Source organism: Pollicipes pollicipes, unplaced genomic scaffold (genome assembly GCF_011947565.3).
Source record: "Pollicipes pollicipes isolate AB1234 unplaced genomic scaffold, Ppol_2.1 Scaffold_6686;HRSCAF=7923_pilon_pilon_pilon, whole genome shotgun sequence".
Taxonomy (NCBI): Eukaryota; Metazoa; Arthropoda; class Thecostraca; order Pollicipedomorpha; family Pollicipedidae; genus Pollicipes; species Pollicipes pollicipes.
The window spans coordinates 25,597,767-25,617,948 of NW_023596921.1; the positions used below are offsets into that span (position 1 = coordinate 25,597,767).

The 20,182-nt window shown below is 48.3% G+C and overlaps 1 long non-coding RNA gene across 1 annotated transcript; it reads left to right on the forward strand.

Annotated features, from left to right (window-relative positions):
* Nucleotides 1-405: 405 nt before the first annotated feature.
* Nucleotides 406-2,238, forward strand: LOC119107714 (uncharacterized). The gene is made up of 2 exons (XR_005095262.1): nucleotides 406-581; nucleotides 1,628-2,238. It is a non-coding gene; the product is annotated as an uncharacterized LOC119107714 (long non-coding RNA).
* The last annotated feature ends 17,944 nt before the right edge of the window (nucleotides 2,239-20,182 follow it).

A 20,182-nucleotide genomic window follows, 5' to 3' on the forward strand; every position in this document is an offset into this window, starting at 1 on the left:
GCGCCGCTGTCGGCGATGATCGATGGATGGAATGAACATCCCTGCAGAAGCGCCATTTGAAGGCATGCCGGATATTACACACGCTGGGCTTGTGATGTTATACTTCAGTCGGTGCCCACCTGTTCGCGCTACTTGGATGTCTACCTTCGTTGGTTCAGGCATAGTTTGGTTACATCGCAATTCCGTTTTGAAACGCTTGCTTCAGTGTCCCGGTGGGGAATCCCCAGTTACTCCCGAGAGGACCCTCCTGCTCAGCAGCTGGGAAAACCTCATCTAACACACGTCATTGATAGCTGTGGCCAACGATTTCTTTGAATCTTAACTCATGGTCTGCAAGGGAATGGCTGGCACTAATCCAAAGGCAGCAAGCTGCAATGTTGCAAAACCGGCTCCAGGAACGAGTTCGCCTTACTTGATGAGGCGTCATGTTAACGCGAAAAGGCGCAGATGGAGTATATCGTATACGAAGAGCGGCGAGCGTCAGTTGCAAGCCTGCCCTGTCGCAGAGAGCACCATGGCGTCCGTGGCGGTGGTGCTGGCCGTCCTGCTGATGGTGGGGATCGGCGCTCCTGACGCCGCTGGTGAGAGCCATACACCAACAGGCCAAACACACCCGCAGATCACTCGGCGCCCATTCAGTGACTGAGGCGATATGAGATGAGGCTGATGCAGCTCGGTGCAGTCATCTGAATAGATCTTTCTGTGCGCTGTTTGGCTCCAAGGAATCCACCCGGCTTTGTAAGGTATATAGCGGTCTAAACTTAGTTTGTCATGCTGTGCTCAGGCGTATTCACGAATGAAGTCAAACTTTTTTTTGTCTTTGTCTTTTTGGGTGCGAGAACTGGATAAGGGGGGCATGGCTGTATGAATAGGCAGATGATCTTTGTGCTTGCCTCGGCTATGAGCTGTTTTGTAGCATAAACTGTTTCCGGCCTGACTTGCTGAGATTTCCCCAGTCTTATTGTGTGGATTTAAGCACCCGTAGAAACCCACATGGTCGCTCATCTAATCTTGAAAGATAGATGAAATCAGAATGGTTTTTGTTTGAAACATAACACGCTTAAAACAAATATGTATCACTATAGAAAAGCCTGTGCGTTCACCGATCCATATTTATATCAGGCAACATGTTCTCTGGAAAAAACATCACAAGTCGGAAATTTGTCCGACCGAGTCTGTTGTCACTCGCTATTGCCACTAATCTCTATTGATACGTTACGTCAGAAAAGCTGCACAACGTTGCCAGAGGGGACGGAAGGTGTAATGCAGCAACACCACGAAGCATCGCACTGGAGAAATTGACCGGAAATATTTTGGCCCGGGCAGTAAACCTTTGTGTATGGCTCAGTGTTGGTATAACAAGGCAACGTGCGAGGCAACTTTGCGAAAGACATGTACATTACATCGTTCTAACATGTCTTGGAAGAGCGCTGTGGATGCGCGTCTTCTGCACATCACTGATATTTTGAAGGTGATGCTTGTTATCCCCACATGGCACCAAATGGCTTTTCGCTTAAATACAATCTCGATGTGCCAATGAGGGAATTCCTATTCTGCATAGGACTCTTTCGCGCGATTGAATTACTGATCTCAGTGTACTGACACCAAGTATTTGTACCTCCCACAGATGCGGCGAGACTGAGGCCGCTCTCCGGATGCTTCATACACGGGTGTCCTTCCGGTCAAATTTGCAAGCTGCAGCAGGTGGTCTGCTGCTGCGCGCCATGCTACCCCATTCCAGCCTGCGTCCCCATCTTCCCCTGAGCCACCGTCTGCGATCTCTGCGCCGGGTCACGACCCCGTTCGGATCGACCTGACTCAACTACCAACGCCAAACTCGACTTCCTGATTCAACTCGACATTGCTTCACTGTCGCTGCTCCGTCAGCCACCTACCCCGGGCCAAGACCATGTCAGGCTTCTGTCCACCGCCGGAACACGTGTTCCAGTTCAACGTGCAATTCGGCGGGTACGACAACGAAGTTAACTCCACCCTGCCTTCCGCGTATCCAGAGGACGAACAGCACCACCCTCGCCTGTCCGGGTTTGTGCCATGACTTCAGGTGCCCCCCCCCCCCCCTCCCCTTCAGCCGCCGACATCATCGCGTGTGCTTGCCGGGCAGCTTCTCTTGTCGTGGCGGCGCCGGTCGTCGTGGTGGCTTCTTTTGTGGTCGCGGCTTTTCTTGTCGCGGCAGCGTTTACCATTAAATGTGCCGATAGAATACATACTTTGACATTACGGTGTTCTTAATCAGCCACCATTTGGGGCGTTTCGCAAACTGCAGCTGACCAGTGGCTACATTTGACCGCACTTCTGCTATACCATAAAGTGACTGTCAGATAGAGCAATCAGAAAGGAAAAGGAGATGATTAGCCATTTTCGCTCTACGAACGCCACATTTACCTGTCACCGGACCAATGACGTTACAGGTCGCATAAGCTGACCTGCTAAGAAACAAAACAAAGACTTTTGATATGTTCTCTGAGTATGAAAATATACGACAGCTGTGTACTTTATTCCCAAATTTGCCTTCTCTCAGTTTTCTGGTTTGGTAACCTCTATTTGTTGGATTGACACCAGTTGCAGCTTGTTTGCCAAGCTAAAATATTAAGTTTTCCTTCCACCTGGTGAAAGAAACAAAAAAAAAAACTACTTTTTTGCCCCAGGACTCCAGGTGCCCCCGCCCGCTCCCCCTTCTGCCGCCGACGGAAATTAGGCAACTGTTCGTGTTAGTTCACGCGGTCCAAATGAAAAGTTGCAGCAGCGGTTCAACAGTTGAAGACAACCCGAAAGTAACCCTTTTGAAAAATTTTAGTGAGTGGAATGTTATTTAAACGGCCCATAGCGTTGCGCTATTTGAAATGTTTTCATACAAGTCCTAGAGCAGACACTGTGTGTAACTATGTAGTTGAACATAGGCATTCCTGTTTAAACCCACAGGCGCAGCGGCAGCGACGGGCAATTTTAGACAAGGCGCGCCCAAAACATGCCTGGGTAGAAGTGGGTCGCGTCCGCTTGTTGCGTCAATGTTTTTTTTTACATTGGCGGCATGTGGTACATACGCTGCGACAATGGACGCGGTTCGCATTTAAGTGGGTACTATGATCCAAACTTTAACAGAAAACTGCCGCAACTAAAAACTAATTTGACATCGCTTTTGTTCCGTTGCCTCCGACCATTCTGTATCACTTACTATGTTCTCATGCATGTAATAACACATAACGTTCATGATATTCTTAGAGCGCCTATTACGTACACTATTAATGGCAATTCGGCAGACATTTTATTTAATTGGTATTTACCTTGCACACTAACTGAGTAGTTTGTTCAACACATTTGTCCTCAAAGTAAGATACAGCCATGCTTATTTATCATTCAAAACAATTTGCCCACTTTTGACAGCTTAATATAGAATAACATCACATTACCCTACATGCAAGTACAAGCTCGATATTGGGACAATACTGCTAGTTAAGGTGTTGGCCTGGAAAGCGGCATTGTCAGTGAACACGCCGCATTTGTGACAATCAAAACTGCCGGTTATGAGCGCGAGGAGCCCGTCCTGATTGTGACCGCTGTGAGTGATGGTGAGGGTCCTGTCGTTCTTTATTTAATGGAAGTAATTTTAGTTGGGTTGGCGCTCTTCACCTTACGCTGCACCATTGCATATGTTCTTTGATGAGTTGCATACTTCGGGCCACGGGTACTTTTTCCTGACCAAGCTTCGCGGTTATGGTAGTGTAACAAACTTGTGAATGTTTCACGTATCGGCTAATGTTGAACGGGCGAACGTGGCATACACAGGACAACTAATGGCTTCGGCGGAAAAGCGTGGTTGTGGCGTCAGGCTTGCAACTAATGAAAATATCCACGCATCAAGCGCCGTCGTGAACAGTGACCAAAATCACACACAGGCACACCCAACGCAAGCATATATTTTTACACAACCTCTTCATCGGCACCAGAACCCAGCGGGAACACAAATGTTGCAGGCCGGCTCTGAAAGGTCGCGTACTTGAAGGAGAGTAATCAACACCCGTGGTTTCCAGCAATCGAACGCAGCAAGGATACAAACTGTCCCTCAAAGCAGAACAAAATGTGGCATTTCAATCGTGTGAGAAACCATCGGGTTCAAGCTCGGGTCAAGCCAAGGTTGAACCAAGGTCTGAATGGTCAAGGTCAAGCACGGACTAGTGAAGCGCCCCTGCTACGATCTGAACCCGGGCCCGCGCGTGCCGTTCTGTTCGGCGCAGCACTGCAACTCTCGCAGATGCATTTCGCGCATTTAGCGACCGGAGGCGATCCACTCCCGCGCATGCGCATAAGCTCGACGTCGAAACGGCCAGGCTCTCCATCGCAGCTGCCGGGGCCGACAAGCAGAGCCACTTCATCGAGCACCGTTGGCAGTCGGTGGAGTCCAACTCGATTGCTTCTACTGAACTGAAACTATACACGTATGAGGCGACAGAGCCACCGCCATCAACAACACATGTCTTTTCACGATCAGTAGATGAAACATCGACAGGAGCGCACATGTGTCCACTGCAGCACTGGGGCACGTATATGTCCACTGGAGCACTGGAGCACGTGTGTGTCCACTGCAGCTTTGGGCACGTATATGTCCAGTGGAACAGGGGGGCACGCATGTAAATTTCGACGTGCTCCATATGCAACCAGAGGGAATGGAGGCGGCATTCAGTCAGAAACTTTTCTGGATCAAAGTGTCCACCGGAGGGACCGCTGTGTAGTGACTCAAGAACAGACAACGTGAGTGACACAGGCAGGACAACTTCCAGTTCATCCTCCGATTTGGGACGGACACAGACGTACGGAACAAAACGGCTAGTGCTCCCAGGTAAGTATTCGTCAGTTGGATATCGCTGGGTCCGGTCAAACCATGGCGGTCAACCCCTCGCCCCACTGGAGCAGTGCCTTATTCCGATCCATCCAAGAAGGAAGCGGTCAGCTTTCAGCGCGCTTTCAAATGGCCGAGAACTTGAGTGTTGCACGTCTGATAGGCCTAGACTTCCTAAAAAATGGTCCCGTGCGCTATTTATCGTTGTTATTTTTGAGCTGACATCTGGTATCTCTGGGATAGAAGCTACACCCAAGGTACCGCACGTCGAGCGTGGAAAAGTTTGTGTTGCGAGAAATATCCCATCAGTGAGTCAGACGAGCTCGTCCGTTTAGGAGTCCTCGCGGAAGCGAGCGGCTCATCGGCTTTATTTATTTGTGCAGTCCGCCAGAGGCTGGGAAGGCGAGGGTGCTATGCGATATGTGGTGTACCAACGCTGTGATAGCTCTTCCTGCGTGCTCCCCCCCCCCCCCCCCAATCCGCCACCAAAAACAAAACAAAAACGGACGTCTTTGAATGCTTTAAGGATTCCATTCCGTTCACTACTCTCGACATGAATATATTATCAAGTAAAAACAAGCCTTGAGCACCAGCACAAGTCCACCGCTTCAAATCCGTCGAACAGCAGCTCATTCATTCTAATGTGTGTTCGGTCTGAGCGTGGCCAGTTCTACCTGCGCCAGACTGCTGAGTATCGTGTCATGCGACATCATCCCCGACAAATGTCTGTGCTACTTTAATCACGCCATAGTCCGCGGTAGGAGCTGTGACGAAATGGTTGATATTCTAGATGCAGTGCTCTCACGCATATACCAAGCATGGCGACATTGAACCTGGCCAGATGCCTATCATGTCAGCCCATGGTTACGTTCTCAGCTCATGTGGTGTCCAGCGAGAGCCCGGCACCAGACCTAGCCAAGGCACAGGCAGCGGCAGCCTGACCGGTTCAAAAAACGACCTAATAAATGTACAGTTTTGTTGGTCTGGGCAACTACTTCAAAACATTTAGTCAACTACTTGACATCGATAGCTTCATGTTTTTTCATATTTTATTTCATCGCAATGCTGCCCACTGCACGTCAAAATTGCTCAACTGCAATTATGAACGGACAAATAGAAAAAGAAGCACATCTTTGTATTTACTGGCACGGAAAGCCTTCAGATTATGTCAGGTAGGACCGCCAACACCAGATGCATCAGATTATTCTCATTTTAACAATACAGCTGGCTTTTATCAGGGCACTAAAAAAAAACGCAGTGGGCCATCCCTATCAGATTCATAGCAGGCGGAGTCAGCTCGCCCGACGTGTTGGCACATAAGTCTCAACACAACGGCCCGGCGCGTTACTCGACGGAATCAAGTGACCGAGCAGAGTCACCGGTGGCATCAACGGCAGGAGTCACGTGTTTCTCGCACAGAGATTGCGAGCATATGGCACAGGTAGACCGGTTCCAGCAACTCTGATACACGAAGCCCAAGACAGTAAGCGCCGCCACATGACGTGAGTCATGATCGGCAGGTACAGACACCAGCTGCGCCTCTTGAACACGGACACAGTGAACGGAAGCCTAGTTTTGGAGCGTACAGACCAGCGTAGCGTAGGACACGTCGCGCGCTATCAGCGCTGTTCCGCGCCGCAGACGGCGGCGCTGCAGAACAAGGCGGCCCCGCTCGTGCATTTGGTAACAACGTGCATGCCCGTGCACGCCCAGCTTCTTGCTGCCTCTAAATCCGGTTGCAAGCCTAAGTGCGTCATACGCCCCTCAGGATTACATACTGGCTGGAGATGATATATCTCAGAACATGTCTCGTCAAAAAAATGACACCACGCAAGACACCTGCATCACTGGCCGTGAAATAGGATCCCATGTAGGAACGTAGCATTAAGCGCTTTTGTGCCCTCTTCCCAGTAATGTTTTCCCAGTCATAATGAATCTAAGAGAAACCGAAGGCAGAATTCGTGACAACGGCGTAGTTCTGAAATGAGTTTCAGAGCGGACTCAAGCTGCCCCCCCCCCCCCCTTTGTCCTTGATCACTCCCGAACTTGGGGGCTCGTACCCAAGTTGGGAGCGCTGGAGCCTCCAACTAAATAGGAAACTATGACCCTGGTCGGTGACTATTTTAAAGGAAGTTCCGTCAGGGAGTCCCACCTTTTGCCCTTTTTATGCATAGTTACATCATACGGGTCCAATTTGATCGGTAATACCAGTTTTCCCGAAATCCCACTGAAAAGCACAGGAGTTTGATTTGAAGTAGCTGCTTCGACAGTAGAAATCTCAGTGGAGTCCTTCATCACCACCATGGAAGTAATAATTAACACTTGTTTGGCTTTTTCCAACGTGTATGTTGTGGGATATTTTCAGTACACCAGTTCGCAAAAGTCCTTGTACGATAAATGACATGAGAGCTTGAGAGTTAAAGAAAAAGCTGTACCCATGTGAGGCCATTCTCACACGAAGCTACATCATGGCTTTGATTTCACTCCTATAGCGCTGAGCATAATGATTGTTTGAACGGCAGTATGGGTTTGGGAGGCATTGTTTCCTTGGATGCTTGTTTCTTTCTAGGTTGTGTTTACCAAGCAGGTATGCACCAGCGACGTATCACCCGTTTTAGTGACACACATATTTTACCAATGCACTTCTAACTAAACGTTTACGCCGCTTGCTGTGATATTTGCAGACGTTCGTTTCTAAAGACAACATTCAATCTAACACGAAAATGCAGCATGTGCCCATATCCGCAATCATAGTGGCTGGAGGCACCATGTAATTTAGATGAACATATTTGACTCAATTATGCCATAAAATGCTGCTATCCTGACCATATCAGCTTTGCCTCACATTAACTCACTCACTGCCCACTCTAACCATCGTTATTACCACATCATTAGCTCACTCCTGTCATCATTGTAAACCCAAGAATGACGTGTTGCATCGAGTATAATGCTTATTTTGTTATTTCATCTGTTTTGCTTTGCCAACACTCGATGTCTGCATGGTTCGTTCCACCAAGAATGTGCTTGACGTTTATCTGCAACTGAGCCACGTGTGTGTAAACTGGAAATTGCATAAAGGTCTAACAGGATGTTCACAATGTTCAACTCAGCATGCGATGGCTGGCTTTGCTAAAATGTTGGAAAATAGTTGCAAAGCAACACCTGCATCTCAACCTGAAATAGCTTATCGGAGACAGCAGTCGAGGGTTGTCATTCAGCATCAACATCAACCATTGATGACCTACAACTCAATGCCTTGTTTGGTATGCCTGACAGTACCACATAATGACGTTTTGAATTATAATATCATATTATATGTTTTGCGATCAGAAACGCTCTTCACTTCAGCTAACCCCTCCAGCTTTTCACTTGAAGAGTTACAAAAATCACGACGTAGACTTAGGCATTAAACATCCTATTTGTACCTATGATACATAAATGGTGCAAAATAGCACATTTAATTTCTTCACTGCTTACATGCCATCAATAGCGTATATTGAGGAACAATCACGACTGCTGATATCGCCTTTTAGCAGATGTTTCGATACGGGCTGCAGTATCGTTAAGCATAATTGTTATGTAATATTTTAGGAAAATATGTCATTGTTTGTTAAGCAGGACTGTCTTAACATCTTGTTAACCTCCTTCGCAATTGGCATACTGCGTGCAAAATCCAACAACTAACGCCCAGCTTGTGCCATCTTGGGGCGGAAGCGTGACCTCTTGGACCTGCCCTTGGTGTGCTGTGGTCCAAGTTTACAGCATTGTCGCAAAATGCTAGCGAAAATTTAACGAAGTAATTGTCCAAATCTGATCCTGGTGCACGCCACTGCGCGGAAATGACGTTCACTTTCGTGCACTCACTGAATACCTCACGTCAGCTTTATATGCAGTCGGCTTCTGGCCAGCCTTTCCAATACAGCCCTCTCGTGAGACAACCGGCGAGTGATGTCAGCCGTCGCTGCATAGGTGCGTCACTGAGTTTCTCTCACACATATCACAAGGCTTATGGCAGCCTGACGGTTCTCTCGCAGTTCTCATACTGTATTCGGCATACGAGGGGGATAAAACATGGGAAAACGCGGAAGGTTTCATTTCGGAGTAATACAAGTTTTCGCCCGTAGAAAATTCAGTCACGCCTGTGATCTGCTGACAAACCGCAGATAAGGGGCGCCTTATGGGTCTGGCTTATACAAAAAAATCAAGAGCGCGAAGCCCTACTCGTTTGCAGCCGTGCTCGTCTGAGCGCAACAGGCACCTGCGTAGTACCGGACTGGACGAGCTGCCGCACGTTCCGCAGTCTAGAACTGAAGTGCAGCCGCTCGAGAGCGTTCACCCTGTGCGACAGCCTACTGAATTAACTTTACAGAGACACCCGCGTTTCCGACCGACAGCGACACGGTGGATGGTGACAACGCTGTCCAAAGACGTCTGTGTGACATAATGTATGAGTCATCTATCACCGTTGTCTACCTCATACCGTGATCGTGTGATGATTTATTTTGACTTTTTTACTGTGCATGCATATGTTTTTTATCTACGAGTCCTTTGGCTCAGAGCCACTGTTGCTGTGGATCGCCCCTTAAACGTAAATACATACATAAATGTGTACAAACCCGAGGCCGGCTTCAGGAAAGGTTTCCCACGTCTTTAAGTCTTGCACAGGTGCGACACATGTCCAACCCATAGGTCCAACCCATAGGTCCAACCCATAGGTCTCGGACAACGTCGACGGTGCTTTGTGATTCGTAGACAGTATACTCGTTTCCACCATGCAATTGTTTTGACGTCTTTGCCTTCTCCGGCTGGGGCAAGATCTGACACAAGTGATACCCTCAAATCTACGGAACCGTTGTTGGCGCATAAAGCAGCCAGGCCATCTGCACATATCTGCCCACGCGATTACACGGCTGCTCCTTCGTCAGAATGTGTTGGCTTTACGTCGATACGACCGTCGTGTCATCAAACCGCGCCCAGATTCTACTCGCAGTGTGCAGCGTTGTCGCAAAAGCAGAATTTTAGCATGTTTATTCATCAAAGAGCTTCATCAAGCTTCCAATTCGGCGCTTGGCACATGACGTTGAAACAGCTTAGAACAGGCAGGTGCAGCCGGTTTAATAGAGGGTGTACACATCTGAAGCAAACACAAATGTACAGCCCTGTAACCCTAACCGTAAACGTACAGGCGTGTAGCGTAATCGAATCCTAAGCTTCAGATGACTACGGTCGTCTCCAAACATGCACGCGCTTGCGCAGCAGAGCGAAACGCACGAGGGATCTGGACATTAACCCTCGCAAAGCCAGCAGTCTGTCATAGACATTTTCCGAAAGATGTGTTAAAAAAGACGGCACGCCGCGGCCATCGGCTGCAGCCGAGCAACCGGGTATGCGGATACACCGTGTCCATGCCGCTGAGGTTGACGATGGCCCGGGCGCCTGCTCTGGCGGTGAGCAGAGGCCAGGCTTCAGCTCGCCCACGGCTGGCAGCTGGCGATGAGCTGGCGGCCGTGGCGAGTCGATGTGGTCTCGAAGTCGAGCTAGCAGCTGGCAGTTAAGTCCGGTCGAGTCGAGCTGTGTTGTGGAGTCACGGAGATGGCGGGCAGAGGCTCAGTGATAGTAGTAGGGCACACACTTTGGGATAGGATAGCATGGCGGAACGAAGCAGTAGACCTGTTTTAGGACACAGTAGTGGTAAGGCGGACAACGGATCCAGTAGCAGCTGGGATAGCGGTGGTGTTGGTAGGGGGGAAAGGGGAAGATTCCAGATGCATCTGTGGAAGTTGCAGCCGCTTGGCGTCATAACACCGAAATGAGTCCGGGCATCACGAGCCGCAGTGTCGACCGAAAACGCAGCCAATAACGACATCGAAATATTTATACACTCGTCCTCAAATATGTGCATCGCCCACCTGAAGATGATGATAGCGATGCAGCTTCAAGAATATCACTAATATGCAGCTGAATCATACCCACAACGTCCTCTAAAAGGAAGTCGACATATAGAGCCCCTATTTTTCGGCAACTTAACTACACCGCGCAGGACATTTTAAAGGCTTAGACAGCCTTATACACAACCAATCTGTGGAGCATTTCCCAGCCAATATATCTAAAAAGAGAACAACGCCAAGAGGACTGCTAGTAATGGCCCTGCTCCCCACGCATCCCAGTCACTGGATGGGCACGGAGTAACCCACCCAAGTTTAAGCCCTTTACGCTTCGCTCACCAGCAGTGTTGGGGACGCTGCTGCCTGCGATCAGCAGGACGGCAATGCCGAAGAAAAGTGTCAGAGGCGCCATGTTGCTCACAAAGGGAGACCGGGCTAACGAATGACGCCAGCTTCCCTGCGGAACCAATATATACCTATCGCCCGGGCCCTGTCTCTTGGTTGGAATGCTCTCCCGCTCTCTCCGGCGTCTCCCGAGGTCGGCCTAGGCGGGGTTCGTGCGTGACTACAGATTAAATCGCGCACTTCATGTTGCAGCGACTGTTCAAAAATCGGCGGTACTTACCCGATTGGTGACATTGCATGGCGGTCGTTTTTCAAGGTTCAAGCACGTTACAGGATTGCTGACAGACTTAGCCATGAATAGGAAGTGAAGGGACAGCTACTGCATTGCCAGCGCAGTGAGCGGTGCCCTTTGGCGCATCTGGGACTTTGGTGACATAAATGCGGGCATAGCTGCTTAAAGGACTTTGAACAAATATGTCGAAAACAAACATTAAACATTTATCCACACGTTTGTGTAAATTACAGAGCTAATATCACCCTTGCCTCCCGTTGCTAGGGTAAGTATTTAGGCTCGAAACTATACATATCAGGCAGTTTGCTACCACTTTCAGGTGTGATGGGCAGTGGTTTCACGACATAATTACTGGGCAAGAGTTCCTTCAGGAGTACCACGACATTGCCTCTACTGCTAATATTTATACACCACAAACGCCCTACGCGGCGAAAGGTCTGCTTCAAAAACTTACACCCGTCATTTCTTCAACTGCAAACATTTCTTCGGTCCATACTCATACGCGACATTACTAATGCTGCAATGTGTCTATATTGCTGCTACATGACAAGGCTCACACTTCAAAATTTTATGTCCGCCACTACTTTTACTGCAATGCATCGTGATTTTAATTATACGCGACATCATTTTACTGGTAATACCAATACGCGACATTAGTGCCACAGGGTAAAAATGCTCTAAAAGCGAAAGGAAACGAAACGGCGCAGGACAGCATGGGCGGAGCCACACAGAAAGGAATAACACAACAAAATGGAACAGAACGGAACGACACAGAACAGCACAGAACACAATATGACACAAAACAACATAACGCCACATAACGCAACACAACGCAACACAAAATAACACACCTTAACACAACACAACATAACGGAACACCACAGAACAGAACGGAACGGAACGGAACGGAACGTGACAGGGTGGGCCGGGGCGGACGTGGCATGGCGGGGCGGGACAAGACAGAGGCGACAGGACAGAACAGGCAAGAGGACAGGTCAGAGCGAGCGAGGCAGGACAGGACCAGTCCCGAGATAGCACAGGACAAAACGGTCGTGGTTTCTTTTCCCATCTGTCTTTTCGCCGGTCCTGCCGTCTGCCCCGCCTCTCTGCTTATGCCCAAAGTAATCTGTCCTCCGTACCGGGCCGTGCTATATTGTGTCATGTCTTCCATCCTGCGTCATCCTTGGCTATATGCCGCTTCTTGCCCTGCGTTGTTGTCGGTCTCGCTCTGTCTCCCATCCTGCCCTGACATCGGTCCTGCCCTGTGCGATGTTCCACCCTATGTTACGTGCTGTGCTGTGTTATACTGTATTGTGATGTGCTGTGCTGTGCTGCCCTTTTCCTGGTTGTCACCTGTCGGCCGGGGGGCGAAGGGCAGAGAGACCTGTCCTTTCCTCCGCCCTTCCTTTTTCCAGCCCTAACCTGATTTTTTCCTCATTGCTTCCCGTCCTTTCTCCCGTGTCCCAATTCCGTGCTGTCCTCTGCGCAGCGCTTTGGTCTGTCTCCTTCGTTGCCTTTTTGTGTTTTTTGGTGCGCTGATCGCTAAGGACATATTTCGCCTTTGTCGGTACTCGATCCCACCCCCAACCTGGCTTCTGTGGTGTCTTCTGGCTTGTGCTCTGTCCCGTATCCGCTCCGTCTTCCGTCTCCTCAGCCCTGTGCCGCTCTGTCCTGTCCCGTCTTGGACATAGTACAGCACCGCATCGGACACCGCATCGGACGCGGTACAGCACGGGTACCGCCTCTGAAACGGTGTAGCACGATCGCGTCTGGTTGTGTTTGATGTTAGATAAAAAAATACAGTAGTAATAGCCTTATTCCTTATTCCTCGTAGATAACCAGGAGAATAAAGAGATAGATGGGTTAATATTTCGGCTGCATGTTCTACGGATACTCGTTGACACCATTCTATAGATATTCGTTTCTACAAAGGCATGTAGCCGAAATATCAGCGCATCCATATGTCCATTCTATTGGTTTTCTACGGGGAATAAGGCTAATACTACTGTCTTAGCCATATGCGCGATGTTGCTCGCCAATGCACTGAACAACTTACATAGTTTTAGATCGAGAGGCATTGTCTTATAACTCGGTCGTGGGACTGGACTGTGAATGAGAGTGGTTGCGCCAGGAGACAAGCGGTCACTGCAATGCGTTTAAAGGACATTTCCATGACTGCCGAAAGTCATTGCCGAAACCAGAAACGTTTGCTTTAATGTAAGTGGCAGATGCAATTGTATGCTTTGTTGCCCCCGCATAAAACAGTGGCCCAAAAGCTCAAGCTTTAGCAGCAGTCGCAATGTTCTGAACATTGCAGCATATGAAGTCGTTACGCTCCTCCCATCATACCACATAATGGATGTGATTGCTTCCACTTCAGTTCCGGACCACGTTACCACGCCGTTAGGCGGTTTAGCATAGCAAGCAATGTGAAATCTGGCGAAATCGCAGGTGGCCCTGAAACAAGCATGGGTAGTAAAACGTCTGAATACCGAGCAGGTTGTGGACACAAATTGACGGTCAGGAGGGGAACCTAACAGGCCAATCCGGCAATGAAAAGTGCGTGGCGATGACAAGAACGGCTAGCAAATCATTGCATCACATCATTTTGCCGATTTCTAGTGCATCGCGGACAGGTAAATGCTGTAGAAGCTATCAACGTAGGCCGCGGGAGTCACTGCAATAAAAGTAATGCCGCGACGCCATGGACTGTGCATTCCTAATATGATTATGCATGGCCTCCTTTGTGGGCTGCCTCCAGGATTTGGATGAAGCTCCACTTGCAAGGAGAAGCCCCGATGAACATAATTTTGGAAGCATGAGTGTTGTGTTATGCAAATGTTGCGTATGATTATTGGCAGCAGACATAATGTAGTGCGTAAATGAGGTACCCTTAGGTTTTTGCAGTACAGATAACAACGGGTTAATTTGTTGAAGCAAACGCTCTGCTGCTCAGCTCTAATGATGCATGTTAATGTTGGTAATGCTACGTAAAAGTGAGGACTGTAGAAGTTTCAGCAGAATAAGTAATGACGAGCATAAGCTATTGAGGCATAAGGTTTGTCCTCCAAAAACACTATTGTCGCGTATAAGTGCTGGCAGTAGCAGTAATTTCGCGTATTTGTAAAAAAGCACACAAGCTTTTGTAGTAGAGGTGATGACGGGCTAGTTTTTGGTGCATGAGTTTTGTCGCGTAGCAACGACGTGTACACGTTTTTGCAGTAATATGAATATCACGTACAAGCGAAGACTGTACACATTTCTGCAACAGAAGTATTGCCGAGCAGAACTACTTCCTCCGTCGCAGTTTTCGCCGTTGCACTACTTGCAGCAGCGCTGATATCGCAACACAATGGAAAATAGCCAGTTTGTTTAACATACATGTCATTCTGTTCAGTGCCTTTTCGGTGTGGTACGGCCAGCGATCCTGCTAATTTCATATTCGGTCCAAAAGTGAAGCACCGTCTCGTGCCCACCCCAGACAGGCCCACAGATCCGGTGGCAGTGCGAGAGCATGATCACTGGACCATGCTCTAGCACTGCCACCGAAGGGCGCAGTTTTGTCAACAGAGCACTGCTGTCTGTGCTCCCCCGTCGTGGGGTCAGTGCCTGAGCAGATGTATTGCCTCTGAAGGGGACAAGTCCCAAAGAATGTTCAACCTTGGTGAGTTTCAGTCCGGTCTTAGTCCTTAATTGCTTTGGTAGCTTTCCCATTTGGCTGATTCCAAGCCATGGTAATTCCGCAGTGAGTAGATATTTCCAATCTATAAACAGCTCGGACGCAAACATTTGTGCTTGAGCCAAGATCTACGTCATGAGACCTGGGCGTTGCTAGATCTTTTGGTGCATGCACATTTCCCAACAACTTTCTCTTCGTTTGCCATTCACACCAGATATCATCTGTTTCCTTCGTTATCGAAATAACTATGGAGGGACGGAGATTTGCGTGACGATTTTTCCCTTCGCTGCGCGAGCAGTCCGCTCTTGCCGTGCAACGCCATGAGCAAAAATTGCACAAAACCGCAGCTATCTTGCTGCGTCATTCCGTGGTTTTTTCCTGCTTCCGAGCAAAGGGGTCAGAGTCTGGGCAGGGCTGGGCTTGGCAATCTCACGGCGACGTCATCATGTGAATGCTCGAGAGCATTTACGTGCTGAAGGCATCACGTCATCGTTGTTTTTCGATAATCATTGTCAAGTACTTCGAAGCCATTCTTTCCGACAAAGTGAGTCTAAGGACGTTTGCTAGTACGTCTTTTAGATATACCCGAGTTTAAAATAGAATGATAGGTCACATATTCCAACACCGCCCGTTTGGGCCAATATCAATGCACCACGCTCTTTGTCCAATGCGGGCGACTTTTGATTGGCATTTGATGAAATTATCATCCTAACAGTCACCATCCGTTTCGCACTTAACGTTCCGCATAAGGCTTGCTTCAAACCGGTGAAACATCTCAATTAACAGTCAGGGCGATGAAAGCTAAATATTCGAGCATACAACCAGTCAGAAGGCGGCAGCAGCCGTTTCCTTTGTGAAGGGAGGCACACGATGTTTTCCTTGTCGGTTTGGTCGGGATGACAGGGATGACAGGTGTGATCTGATTTCACATGATGCCGACAATATCAAGGACTAGATCACTTTTGAGCATATGTATGGGCTCAGAATTGAAACTTTCCAAAAACGTTGATGAAAAAATCATCCAAGCGCCACTTTTGAGCCATTCCCTTCGTAACAAAACCATAGCCATGACGTTAATTTTCTGAAATCTCGGGACGGTCCAGCCACCCAGTCTGCACTTTATCGCAACCCCAGACGGACAGACCGGGTTTGTAGTGAACGGATGCCAAAGGGGTGGCAACCGGGAGGGGGATAGAAAGGGGCGGCGGCGCAGCTCGCCCCACCTCAACTTGGAGGGCCTGTGAATGGCTCATGCTGGTGTATTAATGGTCCGTTCTAAACCGTAAAGGCATTACGTAAGCCTGTAAAATTCATGCTGACCTGTTGGGGTCTCATCCTGGTTGATTAAGAGTCTGTTCTGACTAAAAAGAGAGCAATTCTGAACGTGTAGAGAGCCCATTCTGACCTGAAGAGGCCAATTCTGATCTGTAGTTGGCCTATTATTTACTGCGGAAGACATGTTATGGCCTTCAGAGGGCCTATTCTTGCCTTTAAAGGACACATTCTGGCTTGAAGAGGACCATTATGACCTATAGAGACCATTATGACCGATTATGACCTGCACATGATCCAGTATGAAGTGCGGAGGGTCAATTTTGACCTGAATAGGACTCATTCCGGCCTGCAGAGGGCCCATTCTGACCTGAAGAAGACCTATTACCGAAAGCGGCGGGTCATTTTTGTCATGTACATGTGTCCATTCAGACTTGTAGAGTGTACCCGTAGAGTGTAGAGTGTACCTGAGCAGAACTGATGTCATCGCTTTATACAATGGACTGTGTCCTGGCAGGGTCCAGTTCGGGCCCCACTGCTATAAAGATCGGCCCAGCTGGGGCCCCGATAAATTGCTGACCGGGGACGTCGTCCCCAATTCTACCGTCTAAAGGCAAAACCCCACACGTTAATTTCTGGGCATTTTGCGTTTTTATGTCAGCTGATCCGTCTTCTCATGTTGAAGCCAGATGTTTAAACCAAAAGTCGAAATTTGCACAAGCTTTCAGCTAAAAGAATGGACTAAAGGGTTATGAAAATTTGAGCTTATGTTTTAAATCACCAAATTCAGCATGAGTAGACGAATCGGACGATATAAAAAACGCAAAACGGTCAAAAATTAACATATGGTGTTTTACCTTTGGACGGCAGATTTAACTATTCAGCCGTGCGGGCTTTCAAACGCGGCAATGGGAGCGGCAATGAATCAAGAATGGAAGCAGCTCTTTTGCAAGTCGTGCTGGCAAGGAATAGGGGCCCCATGCGCTTAAACAGATGGCAAGGGCAACGGAAGTTGTCCCAGTGGGGGGAGGGGCTGACATCCATTTCTGGTTATTTTCCAGTCAACACCCATGGGACCAATGCTATTTTTTTTAGAAAGTCGAAGGATCAGCCCCCTGCTCTACATCGCAGCCTCCCCTCCCCGTTCCCACGCCCCTGACGTTCAGAAACCCGAAGATAATGCAAACTGCACACAAATCTGTTGAAATTTGTAGGTTGCCTGCAATGTTGACGATTGTAGCATGGTTGGGGCTTTTTAGAATTAATGAATCATCAACAAAAATTAGCTGCACACTTCAAGGTTAACAGTCAAGCATTGAAATGTAACTTTTGTGAGATTTCTTTGATATGTTCTATTTGATCGGGTAGAGGCTTCAGGTTTACGGTGTGCAGAGCAGGGCTGTCTTTTAAAATATAAAAAACGAAAGGGAGATGACAGTTGTTCTTGGCAAGCAAAGTCGACTAGCTCCAAGGGAACTAGCCGAGTTTAGAGGGCCACGTAGCTGATGTATACATCACACAACACTTCTAGCTCTAGTGTTGTGTGATGGATACACTACACAATACTGCATGAGAGGTTGCTCAGGTGAAGAACAGGAATAATTATAAAAAGTTAGAAACAGTACCTGTGGAATGGCAGGGTATTTTCAAGTGCTCCGGAAATGTTAATTAAACGCTGCTTGAATGCATCTAAATGACATGATTGTCATTGAAATGGACAATGAAGGGTCACGGGGTACCTGATACTACGTGGATGACAAGTAAGACCCCTCCACCCACAGGGGCCAAGCCCCTGGAACCAAATCAAAACCAACTCATTACCAAAGCACTGAGCCTGCACGTTCTAGTGCTTGCCCTACCCTGCCATAAGCAAACAAACATAGGCAAGGAAACACTTGAAACATCAAAGAAGGGTTTATAAGAATTGCACGCTGGTCAGGATTTCTCTCCCCCCCCCCCTCGCCCCACAACTGGGTTTTGTATGCCGCTGGGAGCGATTAAATGTAAATGCTAATGCATCAATGGCGTGGCCCGACTAGCACGCTCTCTGACACCGGGCACTGCACACTTGACACGGAGCGCTGCACAGTATGTATTGAACACCAATTACTACCACTGGCCGGGATGTAAGTTTCCTATTCAGTTGGGGAGGAAAACTCTTACTTGGGTCCCAGCCCCCCCCCCCAACTTTGAAAAGAAAGTGGGACAAATACTGGGAGACAACTGGTATGTTGGTGTATTTTGGGGTTGGAATGTGATTTTTCACTGCTCAGCCCCCCCCCCCTCCCCTTTATACACACATTCATTCTTCGCCACTGACCACTGGACACCTGCCAAGCAACAACGGGATTCCATTAAAGAGAGTGGCCCGCCTTTGGGGCATATTCTAAAATAAGTAGTGGAACCTCCGGACCAGTTACGTCTGATAAATGCACTGGACAGTGTCGCTGCAGCACAGTCAAAACTTAATAAAGATATCTGTCTCAATTACTTTTAGTCCGAATTACGCTGCCAACGCTTCCTAACGGCATTACGCCTCTTCCCTGCATTTGTCGCGACCACCGTCGTCGTGACGACCGCCATGACGCTTCCACTGGTGCAAATATAAGAACGTTTGTGATTGGCCCGGCGGGCGGAAAGGGCCTGCTACTGAGGAGCGCATTAGTTGAAGTTTGAACCAGTGCGTCACTTTGAACCATGTGATACTCCCACTCCCAAATCCAAACTGTGCCTCGAAAAGAGCCGGGGTGGTGAACGTCACAGGGAAAAACCAAACACGTGGCATAACGCTTCGTTGAATTGGTGTGAGAAGAGCTTCGTGTTCATGTATATTTTGGTGTGAACAGAGTGTTTCATGCTTCGTACCATTTCATTTCACAAACATTCTGACAAATAATTGTGCTGCAAACAGTAAAGAAGGCATACGCTGGAAAAAGCGAGTCAAATAAAAGGTGTTACTTTCATAGCCGTGAGCAAGGAGTTCAATGAGATTTTTCCCGCAGGAGCGGCTGCTCTGAATCGGAATTCTGAACTATCCAGAAGGACTCCGAGAAAACTGGTAACACTGGTGAAATTTTACGCGTCTCATCTAATAATAAGTAATGAGTAAAAAACCGTATTCCTCCTTTGATATCATTGGTAAATGTACGGCATAGATTACGCCAGGTCCGTAGAAGTCTCCGGAACACCAGAACTGTGAATTTTCCCATTTAGCCATATTTCAGACTGCAGATGATACTTTTCTACGAATATGTAATTTCCGATTACTGCCGGCGTAATGAAAATGTGCAAACAAAGTATCGTCGAAGCATTAAAATGGCTTTGCTACAATTATGCATTGAAATTGACTCGAAAGATCGCTAAGTAAGTAACGATGTCAAACTTAGTATGTATTGGTATAAATCCTGCTGCGCAACCAGTAGTTATAGGGCCTTGCTTCAGAGCTGAACAGACGCCTGCTCTTTCCTCCGCCGAGGTAGCTTTGCAATGCTCAACCATTTCTCACGGAATATGTACTTTTCTAACGGCACTTGGCAGATTTATCACTGACAGGTTCACGTTCTCCTTTTGCGGGCGAAGCATTGTGCTCGCCGATGCTGCCGGTATCATTCAAGCAAACTACTGCAATCATTCTGACGTGTACTCACGACCTCGTGTTAGAAGAGAGAGAGAGAGAGAGAGAGAGAGAGAGAGAGAGAGAGAGAGAGAGAGAGAGAGAGAGAGAGGAGAGAGAGAGAGAGAGAGAGAGAGAAGAGGAGAGAGAGAGAGAGAGAGAGAAGAGGAGAGAGAAGAGAGAGAGAGAGAGAGAGAGAGAAGGGAGAGAGAGAGAGAGAGAGAGAGAAGAGGAGAGAGAG